The 19939-nt window shown below is 37.4% G+C and overlaps 1 pseudogene; it reads right to left on the bottom strand.

Annotated features, from left to right (window-relative positions):
- Window positions 1-4962: 4962 nt before the first annotated feature.
- LOC120599785 (E3 ubiquitin-protein ligase RNF115-like) lies at window positions 4963-11742 on the bottom strand (annotated as a pseudogene).
- Between the last annotated feature and the right edge of the window lie 8197 nt (window positions 11743-19939).

Here is a 19939-nt window from a genome sequence, read left to right as displayed (position 1 = left end):
GAAATAATCACTAAGCCTTGGACAAGGTATGAGGGAAATGTGGAGATATTAATCAAAGGTCAAAAACTTTGGTTAAGTTGTTTAAGTTCTGGGGATCAAATCACAGGTGACTATATTTAACAATGCTGTATTAGATACTTGAAAATTGCTAAGAAAGTATATTTCAAATGTTTTCACCACAAAGAAGGAATTATATGAAGTGCTGGATGTGTAATCTTGTGTAACAAATTTACTAGATACATGTAATAAATTACCATGAGGTCTTTAAAATTACACATAATTATGTGAATTAGATCTCAGTGCAGCTGGAAAATTTTTATTTTATGTCTTAAAGCAATAAATGGAGTTGTACAGTCCACCTAAGAGAATGTGAGAGTGAATCAATGATGGAAAATAAATTAAATTCTACCTGGAACAAACAGACACACAAGCATTTCATACTTCTTTTGACAACAAACATTTGTAAATTATGTGCTACAGATTTGCAATAAGGAGAATATGAAGAGTTGTAGAATAATTTGATTCACCAAGAAACAGCTGCTTTGCAGGTATTTCCTAGATTGGAGTACAGGACATAGTTGAACACCTAAAGGAGTCTACAAATTCTTACTGTGGTCGTTTGGAGCTTGAGTGAGGGGTTAGAGGTTATGTTCAAAAGAAAAACGCAGCATAGATTGGTGGCCCCTCTCTGTTTCTTGTGTGGGGCCCTGGGAGGAAGATCCCTTCAAGATCACAGCTCCATCCCACTTGTGGAATCCACCATCATCCACCGTCATCCCAGTGCCACCAATGTGTGTATCTGAGATGACACCTGCATTCATTCCAGAGGCTGTTAAAAATTCATTGTTCAGTTATTTTATATAAGGATTCATAAATGACATTATATGATATACTTCTGAAAATACCTATTTTGATTCTTTTATATAAGGACTTGAGTGATATCATATATTATGGATTTTAAAAATTATAGTAAGCAGACAAGAACCTCCCAAAGATAACCACATTGTAATTTCCAGAAACATGTAATATGTTATTTTTTGTTACAAGAAAGGATTAAGAGAGCAGATGAAATAGGTTGGCTAATAAGCTGCCTTTATGATATCACTGGCCCTGATTTTGCTGCTGGGATTAATGTCATCACTGTCATTCTAGAATGTGGAAGAGGAAGGAAGAAAAGTTGGAATCTGAGGGAGATTGGAAGATGCTACAGTGCTGGCTTTGAAGTTGGAGAAAGGGCCATGAGCCAAAGAATATTTGAGGCCATGGGAAGGTAGATATGGAGAGAAAGCAAATTCTCTCCCGGAGCCTCCAGAAGAAATATGCCTGACAGATAACTTGATTTTAGTCCATTGTCTCTTCTGACTTATGACCATCTGAACGTTAGGTGAATTAATTTGTCTCTTTTAAACTCGTCAGTGTAATGTTTGGTTTCAGCAGCAATAGCAATGTTATACAGACATTTATTCGATAACTGATTTTGGAGGAAAGTGACTTTAAGGGTCTCAAGTCAATCATTTTGCTTCTCTTCGGTGAGGACATTTTGTGTTGAAACCCACACATAATAGAAGAAGAAACTCAAAGTCGAATAGGGGATTTTGTCCCATTAGCTGATACGGAGAATTTCCCATTGCATAAATGTAAATGTAGTTCTGAAATTGAGGCCTTTGGACATTAAGATAGGACATTAATTTATTATTTAAATCATGGACATGGACAATAGTGTAGTGATTACCTGAGGATGGGGGGAGGAGGAAGATAGAGAGTATAAAACGAGTCAAATATGTGGTGACAAGAAGAAATCTAACTATGGGCGGTGAACACACAATGCAATGTGTGTGTGTGTGTGTGTGTTTGTGTGTGTATTTTATATATATATATATATATATATATATATATATATATATATATATATATATATATATGCCTTACTGTTGAATTGTACACCTGAAACGTACTGGATTTTGTTTACCAATATCACCAAAATTTAAAAAACGTAAGAATAAAAAAGATTGGCTGTTATTCACATGGGACTAATATCATCACCGTGGTCAAAGAATGTGTAACAGGAAGGAAGAAAAGTTGGAATCAGAGGGAAATTAGAACATGCAACACTGTGGACCTTGAAGGTGGAGAAAGGGCCGTGAGCCAAGGAATGATTGTGACCATGAGAAACTGGAATAGGAGAGGAAAGAAATTCTCTCCTGGAACCTCCAGGAAGAATGGGTCCTGCAGACTTCTTGATTTCAGCACATTGTCTCCTCAGACTTCTGACGTCCAGAATTTTAGACGAATCATTTTTTTTTCTTTTAAACCCATTAGTATGATGTTTTGTTGCAGCAGCAAATAGCAATGTTATACAGACATTTATTTAATAATTGGTTTTGGAGGAAAGTGACATTAAGCATCTCAATCCATTCATTTTGCTTCCTGTGGGTGAAGCGTTTTGTCTTGAAATCCGCACTAAGTAGAAGAAAAAATCTAAAGTTAAATTGGAGATTTTGCCCCATTACCTTGTACAGAGAATTCCCCATTGCATAAATGTAAATGTGGTTCTGAATTTGAGGCCTTTGGACATGAAGATAGGGCAATAGTTCATGATTAAAATTAAGGATAAGCGTTCTACAATAAAATATTTGCTCTATGTTTTTATATTTTTCAAAATTTTATGTTAATTCAACCTAACATTATTTTCATTTCTATCCTCTCCAACATTCTCTCACATTTTATTTCAATGTAAAAGATCGGGTTACTGAGGCTCTTTATGTACATATATGCGAGTGAGTGTGTTTATTTATTAAATAATCATATATAAATATATGTATACATAAGCAGACTACTAGCAAATGATAGAATTCTTGGCTCAACCCGTTTTCCCACAGGTTTCAAGTGTTCTGCACCACATTTATCACAAATATTATTGTCCGGTTTTACCATCAGAAATAAGATAACAGGCTCAGGAAGATTTCATTTTCACAGATACGTAATAATGCAATTAAACCTTTCATACAATTCCTTGAATGATGTGTAAACAGACCCATTCAATATAAACTATTAATATGTTAGGTCTCTTTGATCCAGCAACTTGTACACTTTAAATTAGTGCTATATATTGCATGTAACTACACTCCAATCAAATAACAAACAGGAAAAAATTCTACTGATTCTTGGCTCAAGGTAAGATGTAGAGCACAGTTAGCTTGATTCATACTTTAATAGAGAAGGGAGAAATATCATTTGGTAGAAAGCTAAGTGTTTTACATGGATATTAAAACAGTGACATTAAGTTATGGAAAATTACATTTTGTAAAGTCATTTTATTTTTGTAAACTAGAAGATTATACTACATAAATAAACTGTCATGAATTGGTTCAAGACAGGGGTGCATTACAGCCTCACACAACATCATGGATGAGCTGGAGATACACAATGTAGAGATTCCCAGCTGATGCGGACCCATGAGTATCTGAGCAGAGATCAGAACAACTCCCATCATGTAATCATATTTAATATAAATGATATCATTTAGGTCAGCTTGTTACGCAGCATTAGCTATGGATACAATAAAAAGAATTGAATGAGGACACTTATAATTACTGGCTATTTTTAAATTATGGCATATGTTCTGATATTTGGACATAGCATTTACAATCATCCTGTTATTTAAGTTTATTTTGGATAACTGGTTTAACAATCGATTCTGTTAAAGGTCACGTTTACGTAACCAGGAGAAGTTGGAAGGATGTGCATTTTAGCAGAAACTCTGAGGAAATCCTAAGACGGGGCAGGAATTCAAGTTCTCCTGTGAATCACACTGTGATCATGAATATGGAAGAATTTCCTGCATATGAGGAGCTATGAAAGGGATAATAGTGACATTGTTCCTTCACTATGCAGTTAGTCATGTGACAAAATAGGAAAAGTGGAGATATTTTGTTCAGACTGTAGAGGAGTCATATTTGTAAGCAGCACTGAAATTTTGGAGGACAAACAGGAAGATAATTTAGTAATGAAATGTAAATACACCAATCATTCTTCACCTCAACGAAGACAAACCCTCACACGTGGAATCCATCTTCAATACTTCAGGAGTTGATTACAGCATGGAAAAGAAATCTTTGCATAGTCATCAACTGAGTAATGCTTCCTCGTGTACAAGGTCAATTCTTTCTAAAGAGCATATTACGTGAATCTATTTATCAAACTTGCGACTCTACCTGGAGATATATATTTGATAATCAATTTTATTCCTGGGTACTATGGCAGACTTTGTGGACACCGAATTCAATAAGAGAATAAAAGCAGAAGTCCAGTTAAAACCAGCAGAATGTTAAAGTCCATATTATCATTAAGAGCAGTTAAGGGAGTGAAATAGAATAGAAGAGACCCCAAAGGAAAACTGTTTCACTTTTTCCGTGTAAAACATCACGTAAATGAACTTAGTCAACAAGTGTAGTTTGCTATATTTGAGTTATACAACTCATGAAGACTCTTTAGTAACACAAATTCTAAAGATGATGTGGCCATTTGAGAAGAAATTATTTAATTTTTATTTTTTAAGGCTCTGGTTTCACTGTACTTACGAAAAAATACACTAATGATAGAATGGAGGATGGACAAAGATGTGAAAGCATCCATTACAGGGTAACTTGACAGATAGCAGGACTCTAGCTGGGCTTTAAGGAACTGATTCTATTCTGGCTGGGGGTAAACGCACATAATTAAGTTTCACAGTTATAAAATTATCACTCTGAATTGAGGAATCAGAGGCATTTGTTGTAGACATAATTCCATCTACAGATCCTAACTTTAAATTTAGAGAAGAAAAACACTCACTACATTAATAATATGGGTTGGGTTTCTTATACGTTTCCTAAATCCACCTACTATTTTTTTTCTTTTGATACAATTTATAGCTGTGATGAGAAAAGTACCACAGCCCTGACTCAGACATGGTCTTTAGCTTCAGAAAGTCCATCAGTCCTGTAGTTGGCAGTCACTGCTAAATCTGTTGCTTGCAGAGGCCTCAGAACTCTGGGTTTGCCAAGTAGCATGCTCACCATTTAAGCTCTGCTCGCATATAGAACATGTATCATGCAGTTCTAACCATGGCACAATACAACTGCTCTGAAAGATGTGGCTGCAGGGTAACTGCCGACTTCCTCTTCAGCTGTGTATTCTTCCTTGCATACCGAACACTCTAAACACATATCGACTTGCTCCTGAGTTACTGTCACTGTTGGAAGAGATGTGATCTTCTCCTTGGCAGCTTGTGGAGGCCCTTTGTTTTTCAGTTGTCTTAAAAGCTAGCTTATGATGGCATCAAACCCTGTGTGAACTCCCAGGCATAGTCCCCAGGGCTGGAGTGCAGCATCCTCCTCCAGGAAAAAGGGTGTGGGGACCCAGGAACTGCAGAATTTGCAAAGACTCCAGCAAAGAACTGTTGTATTATTCTTTTCATAGCTGGAGATCTACCGGGATGAGTACTTCTTTGCAATCTATATCTCCCAATCATTGGCAACCTGGAAGGCCGACTTGGTCCCCAGAGTCACTGTGAGTTTGGTGACCTCTCTCATTGGCTCTATTATTTTAGTCCAGTAGATTGCTACTTAGAAATTGCCTAAAATCCTGTATAATCATACTGAGGTTCGAATTGCACCAGAACTCTGCAAAATGTGTTATTTCCTATATGGCTGCCACCACCACCAAAAAAGCTGGAATCATCTGTCACTTCTTCAATTAAGCCTGATTCATATCTGAGATGATACATATTCTGGGAATTTGAGGCTGATCTTGCCCATCCAAAAGTGGCAGAAAAACCAGTGCTTGGCGGTAGCTGTCCAAGAGCTCACCTCTGCTGCCTCTGCCACCGCTTCCTCAATATGGACATCTGTCTTTCAGGAGTCGGCATCCATCACGGGAGTCGTCCCGGCATAGAGAGGCAGGAGATCAAAGAGGAAATACAGCAGACAGTGACCACAAGGCCATCTTCCAACACCAAAGAGGCACAGGGCAGAAGAAATTATTTTTAAGATCCATATGTCTTCAAACGATAAATGGGATTTTCCAAATATTCTTGGTTTAAATCTGGGAAATACTTTGTGAGACTGGGAAAATGGACAAAGAGAGAAAATATCTATACATCAGAGCAGAAAGCATGATAAACAATTACTTACATTTGTATAGAGAAGGTGGACAACTAAATGGAAATTCCAGCAAATAAATAAAGGAGGCATATTCTATTTTCACAATTTTCTGGTTCCAAGGCTTTTAGCCCTCCAAACACAGAAAGTTCTTCAGCCCCAGAACAGTTGTCCCTTTTCTAGCTGCCATCCCACGGAATCTTTTCAGAGCCCCCTTTATGTCTTTGTTCCTGAGACTGTAGATGAAGGGGTTCAGCATGGGTGTGACCGCAGCATACGTCACCGAAGCTACTGCACCTGAATGCGAGATTTGGGTAGCAGCAGAGCTGAGGTACACTCCTACACCTGTACAATAAAATAAGAAGACAATAGAGAGGTGAGAAACACAGGTAGAAAATGCTTTATACTTCCCCTGAGCTGATGACATTCCACGTATGCAAGAAACAATCTTAGAGTAAGAGTAAAGGATGCCAGCAAAAGGAACACCAGCCACCAGCACGGCTGACAAATATATCACCAGGTTATTAAGAAAGGTGTCAGAACAGGCAAGTTGGATCATCTGATTGAGTTCACAGAAAATGTGGGGGATTTTCAAGACTGTACAGAAAGATAGTCGCAACATCATCAAGCTTTGTAACAAGGAATACAGGGCACTCATGATCCAGGACACCAGAAGCAGCAGTCCACAGAGTCGGGGGTTCATGATGACTGTGTAGTGCAGGGGGTGTCAGATGGCCACAAAGCGGTCATAAGCCATCACAGTCAGAAGGAAGTCATCCAACGCTGCAAAGAGTATAAAAAAGTATATCTGTGTGATGCAGCCTTTATAGGTTATGACTTGGCTCTGTGTTTGGATGTTCACCAGCATCTTTGGGATAGTGGTGGAGGTGAAACCGATGTCCACCAAAGACAGGTTGGAGAGGAAGAAGTACATGGGCGTGTGGAGGTGGGAGTCTGAGCTGACGGCCAGCGTGATGAGCAGGTTTCCAAACACGGTGATCAAGTACATGGAGAGGAAGAGCCCAAATATGAGAGGCTGCCGTTCTGGTTCATCTGAAAATCCCAGGAGAAGAAATTCTAAAATTTGTGTACCATTCCCTTGTTCCATGTGGTGGAGGTGATGACTGAAAATGAAAAAAAAATAAGATGATTAATTTTTATACATCAGTATTACTAACATGGGAAATGCTACAATTTATATTTTAACCATAAGATGTATATATGACATGTATATGGTTTTGTAGAAATTTGATCTCCTTTAAGTAAGGTCATGTGACATCTCTAATTATAAATTACTGCCATCCTCTTAGCAATTTGCCAAATAAATCATTTTTATATTGGTTTCATGAGAAATTCTTTTACACACTGAGGAAGTCCTGACCATTTTCTAGACAAGGAGCACAGTGTGCTGAAAAACAGAAGTCCCTATAATCCAAAGATGGAGAAGGAATATAAAAAACTGAAAAATTATACACGTTGTTAGATGGTGCCTGTGCTTTGAAGAAAAAGAAAGTATGTGTACAAGTTCATAGATGTGCGTGTCGTTTTCAATGGAATTGAGAAAGACTTGAAACAAGATGCTACTTGAGCAGAGACCTTAAGGGAGATGCAGAAAAGACAGGAAGATTTTGGGGAAGTGTGTAGCCTGCCTGGGAAAGAGCCAGTGCAAAGGTCCTGAGTTTGGCACTTGCCTCAAGTAAACATGCTCAAAAGGAAGCCGTGTGGTGAGGGGAATGAGAAAGAAGGAGATGATAGGGATGCTGTCAGAGAGTGGAGGAATGACATGGCCTGTCTGCTTCAGATGAAACTTCAAGACCCTTCGAGACCCAGGGATCACTCAATTACATATTGTTCCTTAAACTTTATTATCTTTGCAAGGGATCCTGTGAGAAGTGATGTCTTCTTTATTTCCATCTTTTGATCGACATTCTGGATGTGTATTTTAAAGAACACATTTCAGAGAATATGAGCTAGGTACCCCTGCCCTGAGAAGTGAAGAAACGCTCAGCTACACGAAAAACACACACTCACACCCACCTCCTGGGTCATGTTAATACTAGCTTATACTCACCCCCAGACACAATAATGAAGAAAGAAGTAATACAAGGCAACATAACATCAGATTATCCCCCTACATATTATAGAATAAGTTCCAAAGTCCATTGATAAGCCCTCAAATCGACATGTAAAACTGAGACTCCATTGTCATATAACTATTTTCTGCCCTTATTTTAAAATTAGTTAAATAAGAAGAGATTAAATAATGAAAGATAGAGGAGAGAGAGACACAGAGACAGAGAGCAGACAGAGATAGAGACAGAGACAGATCTAATAATCTCGGATACTCCCTGAGAGAGTGCGATGAGGAGAAAGCATCCTTAGTTGGTAACATGCCAACCGCAGTTGTTTTGCCTTATGCCCAGAATTATCAATAAGGTAGCAAATAACTATTTATTCAAAACAGAAAACAGAAATTTCTTTATCTGTCAAGATATCTCACAGATCAAACATATTACTAGAAAATTTGCAAAGAATAAACCTACAATTTACAAAAGGAAATATACAATATATAGAAAAAAAGCAGAGATTTTTACAGCTGAAATGAGACATTAGTAAATAACATTAAGTGCAATGTCTTGGAAATTTGAAAACTCGGTTTTGTTTCTGAGATCTACCACCGCTTAGTTTTTTCAATGAGAGACAGCTGAACATTCTAAATGCTAAATCCTAAACCAAATAGTATAGAAAGTGATATCAATTTAGAACGATGTCAGGTTTGAACAATATATGTAACAAACTTAGCAAAGTTAATCATCTGTTGTCTGTTGGCAAATAAATGATTACCACTGTGATGAGACGAGACAGATTATTTTTTTCTGCATCTTATGTCTCCATTACTTCTCCACCTCTAGGACCTCAATTGCACAGCCATATTTTATTGTCACCTCTCCCATCTTCTAAGGGCTGGAAACCCTCTAGACAGAAATCACATTGACCCACGAAGATCTCTTTATATTGAAAACTGTTCAGAAGACTCCAGAATTAAACTCCATCCCAGTGATTCCTCAATGAAGAGAGAAGTCAAATTGTGTAGCTTCAAACACAAGGCTCATGTCTTGTGACCTTTTCACCCCTTTCACCCACACAGAGCCCTGCCCGTGCTCACACTAATCTCCCAAACGTTGAATTTGACTCCCAGCTTCTCCTGGCACCACAGCTGCAAAGCTCAGAGCCTTTACACTCATGCTTCCTTCTGCTTGCAGTCACCCCATGAGACATTTTGGAACTTTTCAAACCCTCTCCATCCTCCAAATACCAAGTCCTCTTCAGATTGCCTGCATCTTCTCCTTCATGAGTCTTTTCTTTGTCTGAACATTATCACAGGAAAAATACTTTCTCATCAAGTTACTTACCTATTAGGATGCCCATGGTATAATTTTTATTTATTTCTCTGTCTTTTCTCCCTGCTACACAGTGAGTGCAGTGAGGCATGTAGCATGTTAAACAAATCACCACCTTCCCACCAGACTTAGCTGAGTTGAAAACAGTAGCTGAATAAATAATCACTCCACAGAGGGATGAGAGAACATTCTCAGAGAAATTGCTGATGATGACAGAAGGAAGAGAAGGAGGCAACACTGATGTACCTATGGGTGCCCTGCCAGTGGAATGTTTTCTACATTCTATATCAGGACGCAGTAGAGTAACAGTTTATAGTTTGCAAGAATTAACTAGAATAGAATCAAAAAGCCATAAGAGAAAATATGAGATTGCATGATATATAGAATACATACTTAATCGTATCATGATTTTCTTTGTCAATCCCATATGTGTGTGTGTGTACGTGTGTGTGTGCCTGGTGTGTGTGTGCATTGCTGTGTTCGTGTGCAGGCATGCTGGGTCACAACATAAAACGAATGTCTTATTTTGGGAGAAAACAAAAATCTCCTGATCCACTGTAATAAATATAAGAATAGTTTTAAAAGACCACTTCTTGTCAATGAGGGAAAAGCAACAAGAATGAAGAGCCCACAGAGTCAGGTGCAGAGAGAAGAGGCAGCCAGCGTGGGTGCTGCAGTTCCCTAAGGCTCAAGGGACATCACACTGACAGGGCCTTTACTGCTCCACTGGCCTCATCACAGCATCCACCTCAGCCCTGATCTAATTGTTATTCCTGTCCTTATTCCACATTTACATAACCAAACTTGTATTTATATAGCACAGTACTGGATGAGCCTCGCCACTTTCTCACTTTTCTTTGTGGAATTCTTTACTTTGATATTTTGGGGCTTTGAGTTTTGACCTCTTTTGAACAATTCTGATGGGTACACTAGTCCTGGTTCTTTTCCTTATCCAATATGAAAAGGTCTCCCCAGAGAACTTTTATTCTATAAAATCCTCCTTATTCTACAACTATTGATACCCTTTCTTCATACATGTATTCCCTAAGGAAATGATGTATAGTGCACTCATTTCACTACACTGGGCCTTCTCCTTTGTAATGTGAGATCCAATGAATGAGGACCTCCCTTATTTTGCCTATGTGCTTTTATAATATGTGCATTAATATAGAACAAATGTTGAGAGATGGGGAAATATGACCAAGTTAAAATAGTAGATTTTAATAACTGTATTAAGTCAACTCAATTAATATGTAAGACCAATTCTAAAAGAAAAGATAAAACACAATAAGTTAATCACATTGATATGGGTATCTAATTCCAGATAATTAGGAAAGACCTGCATAGAAAAATATAAAAATATACTTTTGACAAGTTGTGAGGAAGAAGTACCTACTGTTATAATTTCTACCTATATAAACGTAAGTAGATTCAGATATCCTTAGGAAAGGATAGATGTGATCATTAATGAATGAAAAAGAATGCTGCTCAAATGATGAGTGAGGACATATAAGTTTTTATGTGTAAATATAGTGAGGGAGGACACAATATAACAGACTTAGAATTGAACAAAAAAATTATAATTTTCATGCTTTCCAACAAATTCATCTCTCTATATATGATGGAATTCAATGTCAAACAGCAAAGTTGATAGAAAAAAACTCCAATTTAACATATTACTAAATTAATTAGTCTACCTAGCAATCAAACATCGCCATCTCTAGGCTCTGGGTGAGGCTAGTTAGGCTCTCAGAAGACCTCAGGTAGAAGTTCTCAGGTTCCATCCTCTCTGACCCTTCCCTGAAGTACCTGCTGGTCTATTGGACTCATCTGAATGGGGTCTCTGAAAGGGAGGACTCCGTGTGGAAGTCTGAATGCCTCCCTGGATGATCGACGAGGGAGACTGAAGCTCTGTCCCCAGACAAGGCAGCAGAACAAAGTAAAGCATTGATCTCACTCGCACATAGGAATCCAAAATAATAAATATGTGTTGTAAAGCCCAGGCTTGTACGCACAGAGGTGATCATTTCTGCTTCATTTATCTGCTCATTAGGCACTGTTTCCAATGTTACTCCCACCACTGAGCTCCGATTTCCCTGTGGGACATTGGTCTGGACGGACTGGAAATTTTTCCTGTTGATTCTCTGTTCCCAAGAGTCCAGGTGAGAAGTCAAGTGAATCCTGTTTTCATACTCCTCCATGATTCTCCTACCTGCAAGAGGTCTCACCTCCCAGATCCTCATCTCAGTTGTGCATTAAAGTTCTCTCAAAATTCTAGACTGAGGATAATGTCTGTGTTAGGTCCCAGGGTCTTCAAAGTATTTCCCTCTTTGTCAATAGGGAAACTCTGTGACTTTCATGTAAAAGTTGGACACTACACACCTTGGCTTCATGACGCTTTACCAAATTAATGAAGAATATTATGCTTATATCAGAAGTTAAGAGCTGTCCTTAATCCCACTTTATAAAAGATTTGATAATTTTTAAAAAAATATTTACATACTTTTATGTCATATTATCTGAGCTTTTACCTTCAGGCTTTGTCAAATTTCAATTTTTTAAAGGTCCATCCTATGGGGTTTTTCTATTATGAACTCTATCCCACATTGCAGAAATGGGACTTCAAAAAGTTTAGTGATCTGCCCGAAGTTATAATCAGAGTAAGGAATAGGCGCTGATTGGAATCATTCGGGATGCTTTCAGTTTTTAATCTCTGAGCCAGTGGTTCCCAGCCAGAGATGATGTTGCTCCTGGGTTATTAGGCAATGTCTGAAGGGAGGCTCTAAAAACCTACATCATCCATCACAAATAATTATGTCAGATTTTGAAGGTGAGATAAGCTAGTCCGGACTAGCATTTCTCCAACTTCAGTGTGCATATGACTCATGCAGGATTGTAGTTCAAGTGCAGATACTAATTGTTGGGCCCAGGGACTCTGCATTTCTCACAAGCTCCAGGAAGATGCTGATGCTGCAGATACTGGTCTGAGGGCACTGCGAGTAGCAAAGCTGAGGTCCTGTGATCGTGTAAGGGGCTCCTAGTTGTATGACATCTGTACCCAAAATGGTGTTTAAATTAAAGTTTGGTTCTAATGTGTACAGTCATGCACCATCAAACAAAGGGGATAAATTCTGAGAAATGCAGGGTAGGTTAGGTAACATAGAGCACACTTACACAAACCTAGATGGTTAGCCTACCACACAACTAGGCTATGTGGTATAGTCTACTGCTCTGTAGGGGAAGAAAAATGTTTCTTTCTACCCTTTGGGTTCTTTGCTGACACATCCTTGTAACCAAGGCCAGTTTAATAGAAGAAAACCGGTGAAGTTTAATAACATGTATACATAGGAGAGATCCAGGAAAACTGGGTAACTCCCCAGAGTGGCCTGAGCTACCATGTTAACTATCGTCTTTAGCTGAAAGTAGAAGGTGCTGGGGTTGTGTATAGTCAGTTATGGGAGGTTATCAGAAAAAAAACCAGTAATGAGGTAAGGCTGTTATGCAGACATAAGGCATTGTCTTCTTCGTTGATGAGTTTCTAGAGAAAAAGACACCCCCATTGACCTGGTACAGCCAGGGAGACACCCTTACAGTTGGAGATTTTCCTTACTGTGTAAATGTTCCTTACAAAGTATAACTTGTACTTGGATTTCAGAGCTTCTCCCATGTCTGTTATTTCTTAAAATTAACCAGCATCAAATAATCTTTATGGCAAACTGACATATTTTGGGGTGACAAATTCTGTTGCCTTATACTTCCTAGATTACAGACCTATATAACATGTTATGATACTATAAACTGTAGGAAATACTATGAGGATGACTATTTGTTTAGTAATGCTTCATATTCTGATGTTACCATGACTATGAAGACTTAGCCAATAAGAATTTTTCAGGAACATTATAATCTGTGATTATATTTATTTTTTGGTATTATTATTGTTTTAATTAATTAACTAGTTATTTATTCTCTTCTGGTGACATTGGTTAATGAAATCCAATAAGTTTCAACTGTATAATATAACAGTAAGGCATATATATGTTTACACTGTGTTCATAACCCAAGTTAGATTTCTTTCGGTCACCACATATTTGACCCACTTTACCCCATGTACCTCCTCCCTCTCTCGTATCTATTGTCCAAGACCATGAGTCTCTGTTTCTTTGTCCTGTTTGTCGTTTTTAGGTTTCTATTCCACATATAAATGATAACATGTGATTTTCAACTTCTTCTGTCTGGCTTATTTCACTTAGCATGATTATCTTGAGTTCCAGCCATGTTGTTGCAAATGGCAGCATTTCATCTCTTCTTATGGCTGATAATATTCCATTGCATATGTGTACCACGGCTTCTTTAGCCAATCATCTATTGTAGGACACTTCGGTTGCATCCATGTCCTGTCCAGTGTGAATAATGCTGCTATGAACATTGGTGAGCAAAAATCATTTTGGATATGGATTTCCAAGTCTTTGGAGTAAATACCCAAGAGGGATTGCTGGATCATATGGCAGATCGATTCTTAGGTTTTTGAGGCATCTCCATTCTGTTTTCCAAAGTGCTTGTACCAATTTGGAGTCCCACCAGCAGTATATGAGAGTTCCTTTTTCTCCACATCCTCTCTAGCATTTGTTAGTACTTGTCCTCTTGATGATACCATTCTAACAGGTATGAGATGGTATCTCACTGTGGTTTGATGTGCATTTCCCTAATAACTAACGGTGTTGAGAATCTTTTCAAATATTTGTTGGCCATTTGTATGTCCTCTAGGCAGAAGTGTCTGTTCAGGTTCTCTGTCCATTTTTTGATTGGATCATTTGTTTTCTTGTTGTTATTGAGTTGTATGAGTTCTTCGTATATTTTGGATATTAGGCCATTATCGGAGGTTTCGATCACAAATATGTTTTCCCATGCAGATGGTTGTCTCTTTACCTAGTTGATGGTTTCTTTCTCTGAGCAGAAGCTTTTTGTTTGATGTAGTCCCATTCATTTATTTTTGCTTTTATTTCCATTGCCTTTGAGGTCACATTCATAAAATCCACTTTAGGTCCAAGGTCCTTGAGTTTAGGTCCTATGTTTTCTTCTATGCATTTTATTGTTTGAGGTCTTATCCTCAGGTCCTTAATCCATTTTGAGTTAATTTTGGTGTGTGGTAATAGAAAACAGTTTAGTTTCATTCTTTTGGAGGTGGCTTTTCAATTTTCCCAGAACTATATCTTGAAGAGGCTTTCCTTTCTCCTGTAGATTTTTAGCTTTTTTGTTGAAAATTATTTGCCCATATAAATATGGTTTTCCTTCTGGACTCTGGATTCTGTTCTGTTGGACCGTATGTCTGTTTTTCTTGCCAATAGCATGCCGTTTTGATTATTGTCGTTTTGTAGTATAATTTGAAGTCAGGCAGAGTGATGCCTCCAGTCTCGTTCTATTTTCACTGAATGGCTTCGGCAGTTTGAGGTATTTTCTGCTTCCATACAAATCTGATATATTTTTTTCTATTTCTTTAAAAATATCGATGAAATTTTGAAGGCGATTGCATTCAATTTCTATAATGCTTTAGGTCATATGGTCGCTTAAACTATGTTGATGCTTCCAATCTATGAACATGGAATATCTTTCCATTGCTTTGTATCTTTTTTGATTTCTTTTGATAAGGTCTTATAGTTTTTATTATATAAGTCCTTCACATGTTTTATTAAATTTATTCCTAAGTATTTTATTCTTTTCGTTGCAATTGCAAAAGAAATTATTTTTCCACTTCCTTTTCTGACCTTTCGTTATTAGAGTATAGAAACACTATGGATTTTTGAATATTGATTTTGTATACAGAGATTTTACTGTATTTGCTTATTGTTTCTAGTAGTGTTCTATGGAGTCTTTAGGGTTTTCTATATAAAGAATCATGTCATCCACGAATAGTGACAGTATGACTTCTTCGTTTTCTATTTGGATGCCTTTTATATCTTTCTCTTGCCTGATTACACTTGCTCGGACCTCCAATGTTATATTGAGTAACAGTGGCAATAGTGGTCAGCTTCGCCTTGTTCCTGATCTTAGAGGGAAGGTTTTTAGTTTTTCAACATTCGGTATACTTTTGCCTGAAGGTTTCTCATATATTTTTGTTGACTGACTGTTCGTTATATATGGCTTTTATTATGTTAAGGTACTTTCCTTCTCTACCAATTTTGTTAAGTGTTTTGACCATAAATGTGTGCTGTATCTTGTTGAAGGCTTCTTCTGCCTTTTGATATGATCATAGGATTCTTATTTTTTAATTTGTTCATGTGGTGTATCACATTAGTGGACTTGCATATGAAGAAACATCCCTGTTCCTGTTAAATGTAGCCCACTTGATTGTGGTGTATAATCTTTTTAATATGTTGCTATATTCAGTTCTCTGTATCTTTCTTATTTAGGATTTTTGCTTCTGTGTTCATGAGAGATATTGGTGTGCAGTTTTCTTTATTTTCTGTTATCTTTACCAGGTTTTGGTATCAGAATAATATTGGCCTCATAAAATATGTTGGGCAGTATTGCCTCCTCTCTGATTTCTTGGAAGAGTTTGAGGAGCATAGGTATTAAATCTTCTTTGAATGTTTGGTAGAATTAACTGGGGAAGCCATCTGGCTCTTTTACTTTTTGGTAGGTTTTTGATGATTGTTTCAATTTCCATACTGCTGATTGATCTTTTTACATTTTCCAGTTCTTCTTGATTCAGTCTAGGAAGTTTATATTTATCTAAGTACCAGTCCATTTCTTCTAGGGTATTAAATTTGGTGTTACATACTTTTTCATAGTATTCTTGTATGAACCTTCGTATTTCTGCAATATGTATCATAATTTCACTTTTCCATCCCTGATTTTGTTCATTTGTGTCCTTTCTCTTTTTTCTTTAGAGAGTCTAGCCAGGAGTTTGTCGATTTCATTAACTTTCTCAAAGAAGCAGCTCTTTTTTGCAATTATTTTTTCTATCGTTTTTTTGTTTGTTTTCAATTTCTCTCATTTCTGCTCTAATTTTGATGATATATTTCCTTCTGCTGACTTTAGGCTTCATTTGTTCTACTTTTTCTAGTTTTTTAAGATAAAGCATTAGGTTGTTTATTTGTGCTCTTTCTTATTTTTGGAGATAGGCCTGTAATGATAGAAATTTTCTCTTATGACCACCTTTGCTGTGTCCCCAAAGTTTCGATATGTTGTACTATCATTATCATTTGTTTCTATGTATCTCTTGATCTCTCTTTTTATTTCTTCTTTGACCCAGTCATTCTTCAGTAGCATGTTGTTTAATCTCCATGTGTTTGTGGTTCTTCTTATTTCTGCAGTTGATCTCTAATTTCAAAGCATCATGATCAGAGAATATGTTTGATATGATTCCAACCTTCTTATATTTGTTGAGGCTATCTCTGTGTCCCAGTATGTGGCCGATTCTTGAGAATGATCCATGTGCACTAAAGAAGAATGTATACGCAACTTTTTGGGGGATGGAAGGCTCTGTAAATGTCAATTAAGTCCAGTTGGACTAATGTGTCATTTAAGGATGTTATTCCCGTATTGATTTTCTGTTTGGATGATATCTGTCCATATCCGACAGTGGGGTATTTAAGTCCACTACCATGATAGTGATTTGGTCTGTTTCTCCTTTTAGTTCTGTTAGTAATCGCTTTACATATTTCGGGGCTCCCTGATTAAGAACGTAGATAACATAGATATTAATAATGTTATGTGTTCTTAGTGCATAATTCCTTTTATCATTATGATGTGTCATCACAATATCTTTCTTTACCTTTTTTATTTTGAAGAGTATTTTGTCTGATATTAATACTGCTACTCTCATTTTTCTCTGAATGCCATTTGCTTGAAATATCATTTTCCATCCTTTCATTTTGAGTCTACATTTGTCTTTGCAGCTGAGATAGCATATGGTTGAGTTTTATTTTTGATCCATTCTGCAACTCCGTGTTTTTTATTGGTGAGTTCGTTCCATTTACATTTAGGGTGATTATTAAATATGAGGTCTTGTCATAGCCATTTTATCTTTTGCTTTCTGGTAGCTTGGTGTTTCATTGCTTCTGTTTTCTTTATTTTGGTTGGTTTTTGTGAGTTTTCCCTTTGGTCCTTCTTGTTTTATGTTATATACTTTGGTTCTGAATCTTTGGTGTGTGGTTACTATTATGAATATGTAAAGGATAGTTTATATATATATATATACATATATATATGTGTGTGTATATATATATATATATATACATACACATACATACGTACACACACATACAGTTGTGCATTTTCTTCTGCTTGCGCCTTGTCTCCATTCCCCTTTGCGTATCTGGATTTGAATCTCCCCCCTTTTCAGTCATTGTTATCTCAATTTTTCCTATTATGCTGAATGTTCATTACTATCTCGTTATAATGCACTTATTATTTAAGCTATAATGCCCTGTTCTTAGTAAGGGTGCATTCCTCTGCTCTTATTTGCCTGATAGCCACTTACCTCCTAATTATGTATTTTGTTTTGTTATTTTGTTTTAGGTGAGTTGACCCCTTTCAGTATTTCCTATAGTGCAGGCCTCGTAGTGGAGAATTCTCTCGATTTTTGTATGTCTGGAAAAGTCTTATTTTCTTCTTCATATCTAAAGGAGGGCTTAGCTGGATACATTATTCTAGGCTGCTAGTTCTTTTCACTTAATAGCTTTAATTTTTGGTTCCATTCCTTCCTGGCTTGTAATGTTGTGCTGAGAAGTCTGATGATAATCGAATGGGTTTTCCTTTATAAGTTACCGTTTTTTTCTCCCTGGCTGCCTTGAGAATTCTGACTTTGTCATTGATTTTTGATAATTTTAATACAATGTGTCTTGGTGAAGGCCTTTTTGGCTTGAGATAATTGGGTGTTCTGTTGACTTCTTGAAATCCAAGTTCCAGCTCATTCCTTAGATTTGAGAAATTCTCAACTTTTTATCTGAAAATGCTTTCTGATCTCTATTCCTTTTCCTTGCCTTCTTATGTTTCCTCTCCTGATGTTGTCAGCTAGTTCTTGAATTTCTCCTTCATTATTTTTCATTCTTTGGTTTCTCTCTTCTTCCTTCTGATTTATTTCTAGATTCGTCTTCGATATCACTGATTCTTCCCTCCATTTGGTCGACTCTATTTCCCAAGCTTGCTGTTTCATTTTCAACTCTTGCAGTGTTTTTTTTTTCCTTTATCTCCAGAAGACCTATTCTGTTCTTCTTGAGGATTTCAATGTCCTTGCTCTGCTCATCTAACTGTTGTTTTTTTTTTTAATTTTCCGACATCTTTGATATGTCTCGTACCGGAACTCACTGAGTTTTTTCAGAAATAGCATCTCGAATTCTCTGTCATTTAAGTTGCATATTCTATGTCTGTACGCTTATTTTCTGGAGAATTTTCTCTATCTTTCTGAGATTTCTTGTCGCCTTGGTTGTTCATGGTGTTTGATGGACTATTTCTCCACCTGGGCATTAACGGAAGTAATCTGTTGTTTTTCCAGAAAGAAGATTGATTTTATAAATGTCTCTCTTTAGACTGTTGCAAAGAAGGCACTTTTTTTTTTTTTCAGTAGGTGGCTTCTAAGCCTCTTGGATCCCTGCTTTATATAAAGCCTTTAAAATGCCTTTTAAAAACATTTTCTTGTAGACATTTAATCAGTCTAGTATAATTCCCTGTCAGGGTCAGAGTACCCTCACTTTAATTCTCTGTCAAGGTCAGTGACAGTCACGGCAGCATTTCCTCAGATTCTCCTAGAGCTCCACTATGATCGGTCTTGGATGATATAGAGGAGGAATTCTCTGGAACGGGGGTTGGTGACTGGGGCTCAGCCTTGATTTTGCAACCATGTCTGGTAATATTCAACTGTTGTTTCTCTGCAGTCCTGATTCTCTGCTTTCTGCCCTGATATTTGGACCTTTCTGCAAGCCGGTCGCCACAAACTCACAGCTTTCCCAGGCAGGGCTGTTCAGGGAGGTTGCCTCACCTTCACTGCTCCCCCTACCCCTACAGAGAGCTCTGGAGGCTGCGAGAGGCAGCTTCTTTGTTTCTCCCAGTCTGCCGTCTGACACAGGGGTTCTGACCTGTGGTAGCTCTTATGCGCAGATCCCATACCCAGATCCCATACCCAGATGTGCTGGTGTGCAGTTTGGGTGTTTCTTTGTCGAGTTTTAGAAGTTCAGCTAATTATTGTTTCAAAGGAAGAGATCTAGGGATGTCTCTCCCTCCACCATGTTTCTGCAAAGTCTCTGGAAAGGTCTTAATTTCTCCTTCATATTTAAAGGAGAGTTAAGCTGGGTACATTATTAGGCTGGTAGTTGCTTTCACTTAATAGTTTAAATATTTGATTCCATTCTTTTCTGGCTTGTAAGGTCTGCGCTGAGAAGTCCGACGATAATGTAA

This window comes from Pteropus medius, unplaced genomic scaffold, assembly GCF_902729225.1.
Source record: "Pteropus medius unplaced genomic scaffold, Ma_sr-lr_union100, whole genome shotgun sequence".
NCBI lineage: Eukaryota > Metazoa > Chordata > Mammalia > Chiroptera > Pteropodidae > Pteropus > Pteropus medius.
This window is presented reverse-complemented; position numbering and strand designations above follow the sequence as displayed.